This window comes from Littorina saxatilis, linkage group LG12 (genome assembly GCF_037325665.1).
Source record: "Littorina saxatilis isolate snail1 linkage group LG12, US_GU_Lsax_2.0, whole genome shotgun sequence".
Taxonomy (NCBI): domain Eukaryota; kingdom Metazoa; phylum Mollusca; class Gastropoda; order Littorinimorpha; family Littorinidae; genus Littorina; species Littorina saxatilis.
In genome coordinates, this window is record NC_090256.1 from 48877900 (window position 1) to 48893894 (window position 15995).

General features: G+C 39.5%; 1 long non-coding RNA gene across 2 annotated transcripts; it reads left to right on the forward strand.

Moving 5' to 3' along the window:
• Nucleotides 1-1048: 1048 nt before the first annotated feature.
• On the forward strand, nt 1049-8783 carry LOC138982123 (uncharacterized). Of its 2 annotated transcripts, none has more exons than XR_011460788.1 (7): nt 1049-1312; nt 1758-1933; nt 2247-2420; nt 3419-3533; nt 4358-4464; nt 5872-5972; nt 6319-8783. It is a non-coding gene; the product is annotated as an uncharacterized lncRNA (long non-coding RNA). The 2 variants fall into 2 exon arrangements; XR_011460789.1 differs by lacking the exon at nt 1049-1312 and adding an exon at nt 1324-1414.
• The last annotated feature ends 7212 nt before the right edge of the window (nt 8784-15995 follow it).

Genomic DNA, 15995 nt, shown 5'->3' on the forward strand with positions numbered 1-15995 from the left:
GCTGTGAACTTGGGTTCTTTATCGTGCGCATGCGGCCACCGAGGAGAGTCTGCACGATGTTGACTCTGGGAAATAAATCCCTCGCCGAACGTGGGGATCGAACCCACGCCGACTGCGACAACTGGTTTTGAAGACAGCGCCGCTACCGACTGAGCTATTTCCCGCACGCCCGAAACGCTTATAAAATGGTCTGCAGTGAAATTTTGAAACAATACCTTTTTTATGTTAAATTTAACATTTGCCAAAATAATTCTTCATGTAGGATCAAGTGCAAAGTTCTTGGTTTGACCTGAAGTTGACTGAATTTTGCTGTGTGTAAAATATTGTTTCATTTTAAATAATTTGAGAGAGAGAGAGAGAGAGAGAGAGACAGAGACAGAGAGAGACAAGAGAGACAGAGACAAGAGAGAGACAGAGACAGAGAGAGGGTTGTGGCATACAAGCATTACAAACAAGTGGTTTTTTCACCCATGCAGAGAGGCACCCCTATTCTAATCACATATATACACGGACATTCACACACACACACACACACACATACACACACACACACACACACACACACACACACACACACACACACACACAATATGAGATTTTTAAAAAAAAGTTATGGAATATGTACACATCGAATGCTTAACAGAGAGAGAGAGAGAGAGAGAGAGAGAGAGAGAGAGAGAGAGAGAGAGAGAGAGAGAGAGAGAGAGAGAGAGAGAGAGAGAGAGCTCATAATTAACTTTATTACGTCAGGATAAAGGTTTTAGGCTTAGCCTAATCTTCCAACCTGTCCTTGCAGGCCCGGACTACCGGGGGGAGGGGGGTTATGGGGGTTGCGCACCCCCCCCCCCTCCTAGCCTAAACATGTACCTCACTTATTTAAAACAGTTTTTATTATTGTTTATTTTATGTAGTTTTGGGTTTGTTTTACTACCATAGGAGGATTTTTGAACTGTAAATGCACTCAGCTGCAACAAAAACGCAAAACGAAGGTTGAGTATATATATACATAAAATATTGGACTAGCAAAGTCATCAAACACAAGACCAAACAAAAACAAAAACAAACTGAGCCGGCTACTTTCGATACGATCAAAGGGTTCGCATGCGAGAGTTATGTCCCTTAAAAGTCGAAGAGGAGACCACTCCGAAGTAAATCAAGGGAGAGCACTAATAACTGATTTTCAACGAACGAACTCAGAAGAAAGAGTTTGCACCAGGGAGATTGCCAAAAGCGGTCTACAACATCACGAAAGGAACCCACCAAGAGAGTTTAACCGTAATTCAGAGAGCAGAAGACGGATCTGGACTGAGAAGTAAGCCTTCAAGAGTTTTCCACGTAATCGTATCCAGATTCGCTTAGGAGTTATCGAGTGATTTGCAAAGTAACTGCCAAGTCATCGACTATCGAGTGAGGAGTACGTATAATTATTCTTTACAGCTGCCACAACTCTTTTTCACTATCACTGTCACTAGTATCCGACTATTTTTGAGATTTGCAAAGTTTATACCATTGTGAGAATCTGAATCTGATACAATTACAGTGACCATTGGGCCGTCTGGTTGTTGTTTTTCTCTTTGAGTTTGAGTTTGATGTTTTTACTTTGAGTTTTACTTGTTTGTTGATTCTATCTGGATCTGGCTGCCCCACATGGTGGTGTTCGTGGGGAGTACGTGACAGAAGCGGACTATTTCGTTAACTGTTTACAACTTATAAATTCCCATTTTGAAAACATGTATAGGCCTACATGACTTTTTCAGATTAAAAATCTGTCGGCAATGTGGAAAAGAGGTTGAACTGGTAACAGGAACAGTGAGCTGGTTGATCAACTTGATGGCATGGCTGTACCAAGTCATTCAATTGGAACGGAACCGACAAAAACACCAATGTTTCCATTCTTCTTTGTGCTGAAAGTTTACACTGACAGGGACAACAAGTAAGTGACATTTTAAACTCTTTTAAATTACCTGTACCACTTGTATAACACACACACACACACACACACACACACACACACACACACACTGACACACACACATATTCAAACATCAAGTTTTTCTGTTCACTTTCAGTGATGGACGGCCTATCTGGTGGCCTGTAATTATTCCAGTGTCTTGGGGGCACAAGAGGCAAAACTGTTTGATGTTACTTTTTGTGTTTTTATTTCTGCATGCTTTATTTGGATTACTAGAAAACCTCTTTTTATTCCTTTGTGCAAATCTATTTGACCTTTATTCTTTTACTTTTAGTGAAAAACAAAACTGCCTGAGTTGGTGGGGGAGCTTCTGGACTCCATGTCAAAAAACAGTCGGCAGGGTGATGACAGATGGCTGTACCAATGAGTCATTCAGATAGAAAAGGAAGCAGACACCAAGGATTCCATTCTCTGTGCTGAAATTGTGAAAAGTTGTACTCTTTAACCAGTAAGTTAATTATTAACAACAAATTATAAAATTTAAAAACCCTGTTTTTTCTGACATTTCAAATTTAATGTAATTTGCAATACGGTACTAGGACATTTCTTGTTTGATTCACTGTCTTGGATCAAATTTTCAAACAAATTTTGCTTTTCTTGGGTGTGTGTTTGTTTTTGTTTAGCCCTTAATTGCGATGCACAGACACACACACACACACACTTAAAGACACACTCCCTTTTAGGACCTTGCTTTTTTCATATTTTCTGTGAATAACCTTTGTGAATCATCAATCAACGGCCTGTTTAAGACACCCAGGGGTCCTTTTTAAGGCCTATTTTTCTCAGATATTTTGAGGTCTAACAAGGGGAGTTCTACTGTATGAGCAAGCCTTAGTTCTATGTTTAAAGTCATATGTACGCGCTCCCGTGTTTACAAAGTGTAGTTTGCCCATAATCGATGTCAAACGCACCATAAGACCATATAATGACGATATGTCACCATGCGCGGACCATAATACATGCATTACAGCTTGTTCTAGCCTCTGAAAAAGTGAGGATGTCAACAAAGCCGCGGTGTTAGCTCCCTTGCATCAACGTTACATGTGTTGCCAAATCTATAAATAGGACGATCCAGATCAAAATGAAAATTAACATATCTCAACATTGAAGGGGTCCTAGACCACAATATTTTGCAGGGAACTTAATTTAGCATGTCTCCAGCTGTTGGTAAAGCAATTAGCGTGTATAGTCATCGAGTACATATGCCTTTAAGTATAACAATGGGTGAAGTGCATCTGACTTTATATTTGTCATATCATTTTAAAAGCCCCTAAAAAGTTTTGTTGATCATCATTATAAAAATACAGTCATGAAATTTCTGGCTGGATACTCAGTCCTCTCTTGTGTTACAGATGCTGTGAAGCGACAGGAGGTGCTCCTTCGGCAGATAAGGACAACAACAAAGAGTTTTGTATCACTTTATGGAACTTGTTATATATCTTTCAGGGTCCTAAATGGAGGGTTTCACTGGAGCAGTGACTGTTGGACAACAAGTGCAGGGTGTGTTTGGACCTCCTGGATCAACATGTGTGCAGAACTGCTGAGGGCTTGAATTTCACGGGTGTGTGTAAGAAATTTCATATTAGATTTTGATATTAACATATATTCCTGTGGTGCTATATAATTTAAATTATATGAGTAAATGAATATGTCTGTATGAATGTACGTATTTGCTGTGTCATTGTGGCATAGATATATATATATAGACCTATAGCAATAACAAGACATACATGCTGTGAATGTATGCTTTTATGCTCTCCTTGTACAAATCTGAATTAACTGAAATTTTTCTTAATGGCCTAGCATAGCCAGCTCTTTTCGACCTTTACATAGGGCCACAGTCAGAGATTGTAGAGTACACAGAGACCATTCATACTTCTTTGCGCTAAGGTAGGACTGCAGGTTATGTTTTTATCACGGCTTTGTCAACATACTGTCATTTCTGTCCGGCTGACAGTGCTGCAAACATTCATTGAATTGAAAAATGTGTTCGTTATTGTTTGTGAACATCCTTTTTTAAAAGACCTGGAAAAAAGACCCAGAACAGATTATATAATACATGATAATATGTAATTGAATTTAAATTTTCTTTTCAAATCAGTGTCTTTTTACAAATTAGCCTTTGTTAGTTTTATGAGTTTAAGTCAGATATCAACACATACTGAATGCATAGTTCAGTCTTGAGTGGGAGAATGTTTGAGGCATAAATTGCTTTTGACAACAACAAAAGTTCCCAGTTAAATAGAGAAGCTCCCCCAAAATCATTTTATTACACATGCCTAAAGCCAGCATAGTGCAAGCAGATTTATTTGTGTATGTGCTTGTATGTACAAAGACAGATAATTTGTACAAGTGTTGGCTCTTCATTTTTAATTATTTTTTCAGGATCCTTGGGGGGTTCCACTGTATCTGTGACTTTTGGACAACATCAAGTTCTGGTGGTTTTTTGACCTAATGGATCAACATATATGCAGACCTGCTGAGTGCTTGAGGTAAATTGGTGCATTTAGATATATTGTTTTGCCTACCTGAGAGATACCACCCATGTGTCATGATGTGATAAATGAACCATCTCTTCACAGGCGTGTCTATCATGTAAATGAGGTTGGTTCAAACAACATGTCTGACAGGGATGTCATTTTCCACTGCTTATGCAAAATCTCCGAGACAAACTTCATTCTCAAAACATTCGTGAGAAAATGGCAAGCCCAAAAGTGTTCCGAGAATGACTTTGCATCTGTGACTTTGTAATCATGAGCAGTGGAATATATAAGGTCCCTGCCAGACTAGCTTGCCATGACCTCAATGATATTCCCACATTTGGGTGTATGGTTTAGTTACTACATGGGTTATCTCTCCGGTACGTAGGAATTGAAAACAGAATACTTCATGGCTTGCTGTGTGGCACCAGATTTACACTTATTGCTTTTCAAATATTGAAATATTCACGATGGGCGCAGTGGCGTGGTGGTAAGACGTCGGCCTCATAATCGGGAGGTCGTGAGTTTGAATCCCGGTCGCTGCCGCCTGGTGGGTTAAGAGTGGAGATTTTTCCGATCTCTCAGGTCAACTTATGTGCAGACCTGCTAGTGACTTAACCCCCTTCATGTGTACACACAAGACCAAGTGCGCACGGAAAAGATCCTGTAAACCATGTCAGAGTTCGGTGGGTTATAGAAACACGAAAATACCCAGCATGCCTCCCCCGAAATTGGCGTATGCTGGCCGAATGGCCATACACGTAAAAATCCACATGAGTGAACGTGGGAGTCTAAGCCCATGAACGAAGAAGAAGAAGAAAAAGTATTCACTTTTACTTGTGTAAACCCAGTAACACACAGTAGGTCGTTGTCGCTCTGATGCACGGGGTCAGTGTTCTGTATTGTTTCAGTATTGTTGATTTTGTTTTGCATGATTATATACTCTTATTCTACTCTCTTAGACAATATGTGATAACCGGCAAGGTGCTGACTTTCGTTTGTGCATTGTTGATGGTGAATGCATGTTAATTTATTTTTAATATACTTTCTTATGTGATAACCAATGTACTGTATTTTCTCAGGACAAAGAACAAATGTTTATTTTGAATGTTTTATGTATGTTATTATTACGGACACAAACGCTCAGCAATGCAATTTCTCTTTTAGAGATAAATAAAGTTATTGTATTGTATTGTATTATATTGTAGGCTATGTAGTGTTCTCAATTTGTATCATTGAAACGCTTCTGTCCCGTCAATCACACTTTAAATTGCCTTACATTTTGGATGACATATGCCACCCCTTTAGTATTCCACTGATAATAGTTTTAGCTAAATAGTTTCAGCTAATCGCTATGGAGTATGCAAACACTGGAATTATATGCGATGAAACACTCAAGCTGCTTTCTCTTGCTTATAGCTGAGAGCAGCACTGCAGCAGTGACTGTTGGGTGGAGGATCCAGTTTCCGACATAATGGATCAACATGAGTGCAGACCTGCTGAGCGCCTTATCTTCTTGGGTGTGTATAGATGTATACATTTATTGTATTCATAAATTGTCACACACACACACACACACACACACAGATATACTGACAAAGACATTCATGCCTGCACACACGCAAGCACAAACATACACGCACCAGCACGTTTCAAACCCCACCACCGTCTCAGTCGGTGCAGCTGTTTCGGAGCCTTTAGTCATCATAATACACACACAGACAGACACAAGTTTTAAAAGTTAGATATATATGCACTAAAAGCCACGGCACTTTAAGTTAGCTTTCATTATCATTCTCTTAAAGTTTGGCCCTCTTTGCTTCAGTCTGCATGCTTTCTCATAGTCATACTGCTGTGTCATTGCAGGTTTCATTCCATGCTCTGGTGTGGGTGTCATAAGCAAGAGAGCCTCCTGTTCACTTCCAGCAGATGACTGCATGGTGAAGGACCTTGATACCACTTACAGACGTCAAAGCAGCCAGCTAGATGCCATTGGAGAACAACCAAAACTATTCAGCGGGTGCCATCGGCGAACATGAATACAAGTTACAGGAAAGCAGATGTCACTGGCTAAGGGAACCGGACAGCAGCTACAATAAACTTAATCAGATGCCTGTAGCAAATAATCTGGACACCAATCACAAATCAAACAGATGTGGAGGACAGAGAACATTTCATGTGATTATTGCCACATATATAACCCTGTTTGGAAAAAAAGGGACATACGCCACACTGTATACTTTCTGGTTACGTGCTGAAAACTCTCCATTGGACATTTAGTGAGTTTTGACTCACCGGGTCAGGAGAATGTCACTGATGGGGAGTATAATTAGGCTGACTTACAATGGGTAGACAGAATTGAACATTGTTGTTTTCTTGGATGGTTTTCAAGGTAGACTTTACAAAACTAACATACTGCTATGGTTTGATCAATTTCAAACATGACCACATTTGGCATTTTTTCAAAACCACATTTTTGACAAATATCAAGGATGTGTTGCGAAAGCATGTGTTCTTATTTTTGACTCACATGCGAAGCAAAAGTGAGTCTATGTACTCACCTGAGTCGTCCGTCCGTCTGGAAAACTTTAACGTTGGATATTTCTTGGACACTATTCAGTCTATCAGTACCAAATTTGGCAAGATGGTGTATGATGACAAGGCCCCAAAAAACATACATAGCATCTTGACCTTGCTTCAAGGTCAAGGTCGCAGGGGCCATAAATGTTGCCTAAAAAACAGCTATTTTTCACATTTTTCCCATTTTCTCTGACGTTTTTGAGATTCAATACCTCACCTATATATGATATATAGGGCAAAGTAAGCCCCATCTGTTGATACCAGTTTGGTTTACCTTGCTTCAAGGTCAAGGTCACAGGAGCTCTTGAAAGTTGGATTGTATACATATTTTGAAGTGACCTTGACCCTGAACTATGGAAGATAACTGTTTCAAACTTAAAAATTATGTGGGGCACATGTTATGCTTTCATCATAAGACACATTTGGTCACATATGATCAAGGTCAAGGTCACTTTGACCCTTATGAAATGTGACCAAAATAAGGTAGTGAACCACTAAAAGTGACCATATCTCATGGTAGAAAGAGCCAATAAGCACCATTGTACTTCCTATGTCTTGAATTAACAGCTTTGTGTTGCATGACCTTGGATGACCTTGACCTTGGGTCAAGGTCACATGTATTTTGGTAGGAAAAATGTGTAAAGCATGTGAGTCGTATGGGCTTTGCCCTTCTTGTTCTGAAATGTTTTGAAAGCTAGATTTTTTATACTGTACAGGCTATTGAAGTTGGATGACCTCTAGATGTGACCCATGTCAAATTGACCCTCATAAACTTTTAAGTTCACAGAAAATAATAATAATAACAGAGAAATGGTATTATTTTGAATGTGTTTGAAGCAAGATCGTTGTAACTCAATAACCCCCCGCGGGTTAGGGGGAAGAATTTACCCGATGCTCCCCAGCATTGTCGTAAGATGCGACTAACGGACTCTGTTTCTCCTTTTACCCTTGTTAAGTGTTTCTTGTGTAGAATATAGTCAATTTTTGTAAAGATTTTAGTCAAGCAGTATGTAAGTAATGTTACTGGAAACTTGCATTCTCCCAGTAAGGTAATATATTGTACTACGTTGCAAGCCCCTGGAGCAAATTTTTGATTAGTGCTTTTGTGAACAAGAAACAATTGACAAGTGGCTCTATCCCATCTCCCCCCTTTCCCCGTCGCGATATAACCTTGAATGGTGGAAAACAACGTTAAACACCAAATAAAGAAAGAAAGTAACTAAATAACTGTATCTGTGTAAGGTCACACATACAGGGTTAGATGACATCAATTCAGCTTGATAGTTTGCATTATTCAAGTTCAGATTGGGGTAGAGTTCCGGTCAATAATAGGGACAATCATTGTCTCCTTTGATTGTTCACAGAGTTTTCATGTACTGATGTAGGCATGGTCACTTTCAAAGCTAATCATAGAAATTTAACTTGGCTGTAGGGGAGATAATTTTGAGAAAATATGTGTTGTGCTAAAGATGAATTCCCACAAAGAAGAGTGCTATAATAAATCTGTTTTGTACATTTTATTGTTACTTGTTCTGGTTATAAACAGGGTGATAAAAAATTGCAACTGTTTCTGCATTGGGACATTTACCAAAAATCAACAGCTTGGTTACTCACTGTGCAAGATGGACACCTTTTCTAAAATTATTATTTAATTGTGTCTTTTACATGTTAGTGAATATTTTAAAATGTTCTTACATAAGTTTGACTATTAATGCTCTGCCGAAAAATGAATAATAAAATTTAAAACATGTGATGAACCTTTACTTTCCTACCAAATGTGACAGATTGACTGCAGCCACTGGCCTGAACGTGCACACACACATTCAATTCACACAACACAATTGATTCAGCAAAAATTGGGGCCACATTTACATCCAGTGTAATTTTTAAGGCTATGGTACTTTTTCAAGAAAGTACTGCAGTATACTATAGTAAACTACAGTAAAAGTACTATAGTACAAAATCTACAGCAAAAAAAGTACCACACTGTACTATAGTAAACTATAGTAAAAGTACTATAGTACAAATGTACCATGCCAAAAATACCACGCTGTACTATAGTAAACTATAGTACAAGTACTATAGTACAAATGTACTCTACGAAAGTACCACGCTGTACTACACTTTACTCTAGTAAACTGTAGTACATGTACTCTAGTAAACTATAGTTTACTATAGTTTACTATAGTATACTATAGTACATTTTGGCAAAAAAGTGCTCAAAATACTATAGTACATTTAAATGTACTATAGTTTACTATAGTATACTATAGTACATGTACCACAATGTACTATAGTACACACTAATGTATTGTACTATAGTACTTTTTGTACTATAGTTTACTATAGTACTAGTACTATAGTAAACTATGGTACACCATAGTACAATTCAATGTACTATAGTACTTGTACTATAGTAAACTATAGTATACCATAGTACAATTCAATGTACCATAGTACTTGTACTATAGTAAACTATAGTATACTATAGTACAAGTACTATGGTATACTATAGTACATAGTGTAGTACTTTTTTACTTGGGTAGCGCAGAACCGCGCGAGGTGACATGCCACTCATTTCGTGGTGGAGGGTCACAATTATTATTTCTGCTTCAAACGAACGAAAACTCTTGGTGAAAAGCGGTAGTTTTGACTTTAAAAATCGATTAAGTCCGTAAACTGTATTTTTATGTTTGATGGGTTTAACTTTATAACAAACACACACACTCGCACGTGCGCACAGAGTGACAGGGGCAGAGACAGAGACATACAGACAGACGAATCAAGTTTATTTAGGACACTGATCTTGATTTTTAAGTTATTATTTAGCGATCGGACGACAGATTTTTTTACGTTTGATCTTTGCTTTTAATAGTCGTCATAGCCTCTTGATAATGGTATCAGTTGCGATTTTAATATCCCCTAATTAGCTCCCCGTCTCTTTTTTCTCGCTCAGTGGCACTGCGTTTGCCGCCATGCCTTCGGTGACAGGCAGGAAACATGGACACACTGAGGTGAATAAAATGTGTGGCAAGTTCGTTTTGATTGCAGGGACATGGATCGGTTAAAGGTTTCCCAGTGGTGTCGGTTAACGAACTTAATTGACACTGCTAGTTTGATTGAAGGAATGATCCGGCAAGTGAAAGCTTCAAGTAGGCTTTACTATAGCTTGAAGGCTTCAGAAACATTTTAAGCACATGGAACTGACATTTAGAAATGCAACTAGGGCTTAAGGTTACAGGCTTCGGCCTTGTAGAGGGTGCAAAAGAAGTCACTTGGCACGTAAAACCCTAAACCTAATACCTGCTCTTCAAACAGCAAATTTTGCAAGTTAAAAAGTTGGTAAGCTTTAGCCGTAAAAATGTTCCTCCGCTGATCTCATTTAGTGTGAAGTTCGTTCTTTATACCGAGCTTAAAGGAAGCAGCCTTTTTCTGTGAACCATTTTGTAAATATCCGGTAAGGCTTTTTTTTCACAAGAGATCGTAGGATCCTTCCCCTGGCACACACAGACCAACAACAATCCAACACAGACGCTCCCTTTTCTTCTTCTCCTTTTACTTCTTTTACACTGATTCACGGGCTGCAACTCCCGTGTACTCTCGTGCACGAGCGGGTCTTTACGTGTTTGACCGTTTTTACCCCGCCATTTAGGCAGCCATACTCCGTATTCGAGAGATCCAACGTTCCACACAACAACAACAAATTCACGTTCAATGTACCTACATTTCTTGTAAATTTGTTGACCCAGACCAGCTGCAGTCTACAACTGGATGGTTGCTTTCTGTTAAGAGTTGGATTTTCTTCCTGAATACATTTTTAACATTGACATCTGTGCCAATAACAGATAAAATTGATTCATCACCAACACAACATTGTCACGTTGCACAGGAATCAGGCAGGCTGTTGTTTTTCGGTATGTGTCCAAGTGCCGCTACTCACGTATGTAAGGTCATAGACAGCCGTGTGACTGACTATTTTGGTTTAACGTCCTCTTAGACCAGTTGGCCTATATTGCGACAGGCATTGGTAATACGATGAAGATATGGTGTGATACTTTGACTCGAACAAGCACGCTGTGGCTGTCGTCTTCGACACACCAGCGTCAAAGTATTGAAATACGATCATGTTAATCAGAGACGAAAGATTATGCATGCATGGCTTCGTGTTTTCCAAGCTCTGAGACTTTCGCTGTGAACTTGGGATCTTTTTTTGTGCGCATGTGTGCACACGGGGGGTGTTCGGACACCGGAGAGAGTCTGCACAAAGTTTAAAGTTGACTCCGAGAAATACATTTCTCGTCGAACGTTGTGAACGAACCCACGCTGATAGTGACCAACTAGCTACAAAGCCAGCGCGCTACCAACTGAGCTACTTCCCCGCCCTGACTGCCATGTGGTTGTGGACAATAGGGACATCCAGATTCAACCTTCGTCAGACGAACATTCGTCGGTGGTGGGGATTTCCTCTCTATTTTTAACTTTGTGCCTCAATGCGCATGCGCTTGGTTTTTGGCGCTCACCACTGCTTGCCGAAGATCGGGATCTGCGTGGTGAAAAAGGCATGTTTGACGAACCTCAATCAGCAATCTTCGTGAGTACTTTTAGTCCTTTTCATAATGTTAAAAATATGTTTTATGTGCGCAGTGTTAAAGTTTAATATCTTTACGACGCTTCTGTGGACTGTGCATCTGTAAACTGTTCATTTTGGAGGCGTAGTGCATGAACACGGATACCCAAACACAACTCAGAACTTGAGTCGACGGGCGACATATCCTGCCAATTATCTCCCTTGATCTCTCTTGCACAAGACACTTGTTTCCACTAGACCTATTTGTTTTAGAGTTGGGAGATTTTACAGGAATGAATCTAAAAATCTAAAAATAATTCAGTGTTGCTTGTGTACCCAGCATATTCAGATGTCTGGAATATTCCGATAAAAAAGACTCGTCATATATAACACTACTCGTCATCACTGTTTCGAAAAACAGACGAACGCACGACTAACTTCGCGTAGATCTGGACCGAAATTAGAAAGTGGTGACCGTGACGGGATGTGACGTCACCACTTCAACAAACTCGCGAACATCGGAACTCACGAACTTTTGACGAAGGCAAATCTGGATGTCTCTAGTATCGTTAACGCCAATAGGAATGAATGTATCTTTAAAATGCTTGTGTTTGCTGATCCAGTGATCGGACAAAGTTTCATCTTCGAGGGAATTTATTTTAGGGGCGTCTATGTCATTACAATAAAAGTTGAGAAAGTGGGTTGTTCGACAAACTCTGTGCAGTGGTACAAGTTTCGCTGATCAAAAGATCCAAGAACTCGATCATTGCCATGAAGTTAGTTGAGGACTTCACCGCAGCCAAGCAAACACTTTGAATGTCTATAGGTTAATAAACTTGACACTTATCAAATATACCGACAAGCAAGAACTTCCAGGACGTTAAGAGGGGATGTAACTCCAGCCAAGCGAAAGCTGTCAAACAATCTATTAGATTATACATTTGACAGGTTTGTTGATCAAATCAAACAGCGTTCACAGGCACTCACGGCTATGGACAGGGTTTGACTGCAGCCGGATTAAGTCAGAGTTTTATTACAGGCGTACGAACCTGACATTAAATAGAAATATAGAATACCACATGGCTTGCTGTGTCGTACCAGATTTACACGGGTTGCTCAAAACGTCCCGCAGTCGAGGTGCCCAAATTGTAGACGCGTCTTATGGAATCTCGATCTTTTCCAAAGTCTCGTGAATACTTGACGTCAAAGCAAAAAGACGTCACTCTAGAAAGTATAGCGTGACTTGAAAGTTCTCAAAAGTTTGCCAGTGGAAACAGCAAGCGCAAAAGTGTTCCTAGAATGACATTTGTCTCGGTGACTTTGGCATCATTAGCAATGGAAAATCAGGTCTCCGCCAGACTAGTTAGATCTATACGACCTCATTTACATGATATACATACTAGTGAAGTGAAAAATATTGTTTTCTCAAGGGTGATCTCTCTCACGTATGTAGGATAATTTCTTTTATTAAACGATCCGACAATCCAAATTCGGTTTCCTTTGATCGCGGAAAAAGCTGCATCAAGTATACAGAGGTTTTGAATTGACTAGACAAATGCGTTCACAAAATGAACAAGCTATAGCTTTGAGGATTTCATTGACAATCAAGTACGATATATCTATAGTATAATCGCGTGTACTATGTGTGTCATTCTTCAGTATTGGTGACAACTGTGGTTGGCTCTTTTTCAGAGCGATTATCCATCAGCGTGCATTACACTAATTGTTTTAACATAATGTGTATGTGTGTGTATTAAAAGCTGAAGAAACAGCACAAGCAAGGATAGTCCGATCAGTTTTTGGTAATACGGGATAAAACGGAATTAAAGTGGAATTGTTCGACAAAAATGGCGTCAAAAAAAGGGAACGGCAACACTAACCCTGTTTGAAGCAATATTTCCCATTCATTTCAAACAAAAGAGTTTGTCATCATTTTCACGAGTTTTCATTCACAAGCACCTGGGAAATAAATCTCATGTTCCCCGGGGAATAAATCCCCGGTTACCATAGTTGCAGGAAGCCCTATTACATGGATAATCAAAAGCAAACCCAATAGAAACGCTCGAGGATTCTTCGGCTCTTTTCATTGGCGTTTCCCCAGACCTAAACAGACGACACGACACTGCTTTGCAAAAGTTCCAAAAACAAACTGGCAAACTGGCAAAAGTAAACAAAAAAACAAAACTACTTCAATAAATTCATCACAAACAAAGGAAACCTACCGATATGTTATGTCTTCTTACAAAGTCATGGAGTGCGTGTATCTTTGTGTGAGAAACACGAACGTCAAGTTCAAGTCAAACCAATTGACCCCTGACACACACATTTTGACCCGTGCACAAGACGTTGTATCGATAAACGAAGCACAAATAAGAAAATTTAATAATGATAAAAGCAAAGAAAATAGCAACAAGATATGCAAACATCTCACAAAGCCGAGCAAGCAGATTGACAGGTCTAATGAAAAACAAAGAGGTACTGAGTCGGAAACAAGATCGCGATTCTTTTATTTCCTTCGCTGCACGACACAAATCTTCTGTGACCTTTGACCCAACGTAGCTTCCACATTCGATTACTAAGCTTAATACTCACAACTGAAAGCCGAGAGAGTGGAATACCGAGATGAACAAACAGAACTGTGCATCCTCAAACCTGACATATTCATCCCAACATTTTATGAACTCAAAAATACAGAAAGTTGCTTTCACACGCCAGCTTTGATTGCCAGTGGTTATCCGCACGGAACTCGTGTGGTTATCAGCACGGAACTCGTGTTTCAAAGCATGGCTCCCTGTGTTGATTGTTATCTTATTTTCTCACTACCAAAATGATGACAAAAACGATGTTTGGTGGTTTGTTGTCAGACCAGCTTTTTTTGTCGGTCCTCGGGGGGCATATCGACTTTTGTTTCATATTTATTGACCGCGGCCTTCGGCCTTGGTCATTAAATATGAAACAAAAGACGATATGCTCCCCCTCGGACGACAAAAAAGCTGGTCTGTCAACAACCCATCAAACATCTTATATTATCTTTCTTACGAGGTTGTGAGAGGAACCTTCAATAAAGAAGATGTAACAGATCAAAGATATGTTAGTTTAGTTGTCTTTTTGTACATTAGATTTAAAACTTGGCGGACTATCGTTACATATCGTGTCCCACTACAGTAGGTTTACAAGTTAAGTTAAATATATATATAATTACACATTACTAAACTCGGCACTTATCGACTTGATGACGAAATAATACAAGATAAAAGTTAGAGCAACTATTTCAGGAAAAGCTGCATGCAATATTAAAACTCACATAATTGGTTTGCTGACGAGAGCATTTCAAAGGGCGAAATACACGATTATGACACCTCTACAAAGAGTGCAAATATACTACCTCAGGTGTAGTTGTCTGTCTATACAACAACTGTATGGAGAGCAAGCTAACATTATTGCGTTGGTCCTTGGATTGCTGAAGACTTCGCGTAAATGTTGTGCGAGTTTTGTGTTAATGAATCTTACACGGAAAATTGATTGGTTGAAATACCTAATAAATTAGAGTGAGATGTTACGTTCAGGGTGTGTTCTCTTTGCTACAAGCTGCTCAGAATGAAGGCTGACAAAATGATGTGCCATGTAGAGTCAGTTCACTGACGAGCAGAATATATGGTACGAGTTTGACAGAGGTAGCGTTTAGCCCTTACTTTCCGGATGTACTGGAAAAAACGATTTTCACGAAAATGAAAGCTAATGAGTCTAACAAGGCTTGTACACTGTGAACTTCACATTTTAATATCTCGACCGTCATGCATGGTCTTGCAAGACATTGTTCAGTGTGTGACATATGTGACCCTCCACCACGGAATGAATCGCATGTTACCTTTGCATGATTGTCATTTTACATTTTCCTAAAGAGGTTTGTATGCTCTATTCAGTTAAGAAAACCGTTTTAGAAAAGAGCAAAAACTTTTTGAGTTATTAGCCTGTGACTAAGGTGACCCTCACACTGTTACCAGACACCCCCAGACTTATATTAATTAAGCCTAGAGCAGAACCGCGTCAGGTGACATGTGACTCATTCCGTGGTGGAGGGTCACATATAAATTAATTCTACTGGCAAAAGTCGCACACTTGCTAAGCACTAGTGTTCACCATGTGTGTTATGTTTTCTAGTAGCCTATGTGCTATGTAACACTATGTTCAAAAATGCTCACAAAAAATGCGTTCAAAAATGGAACACTTCAGTTTAGAGTGAACACACACACACACACACACACACACACACACACACACACACACACACACACACACACACACACACACACACACACACACACAAACAGCAGACACACAAACCGAGTGTGATGGAAACGAATCCAAGTAATGAGACAAAGAATGAAGAGGAATG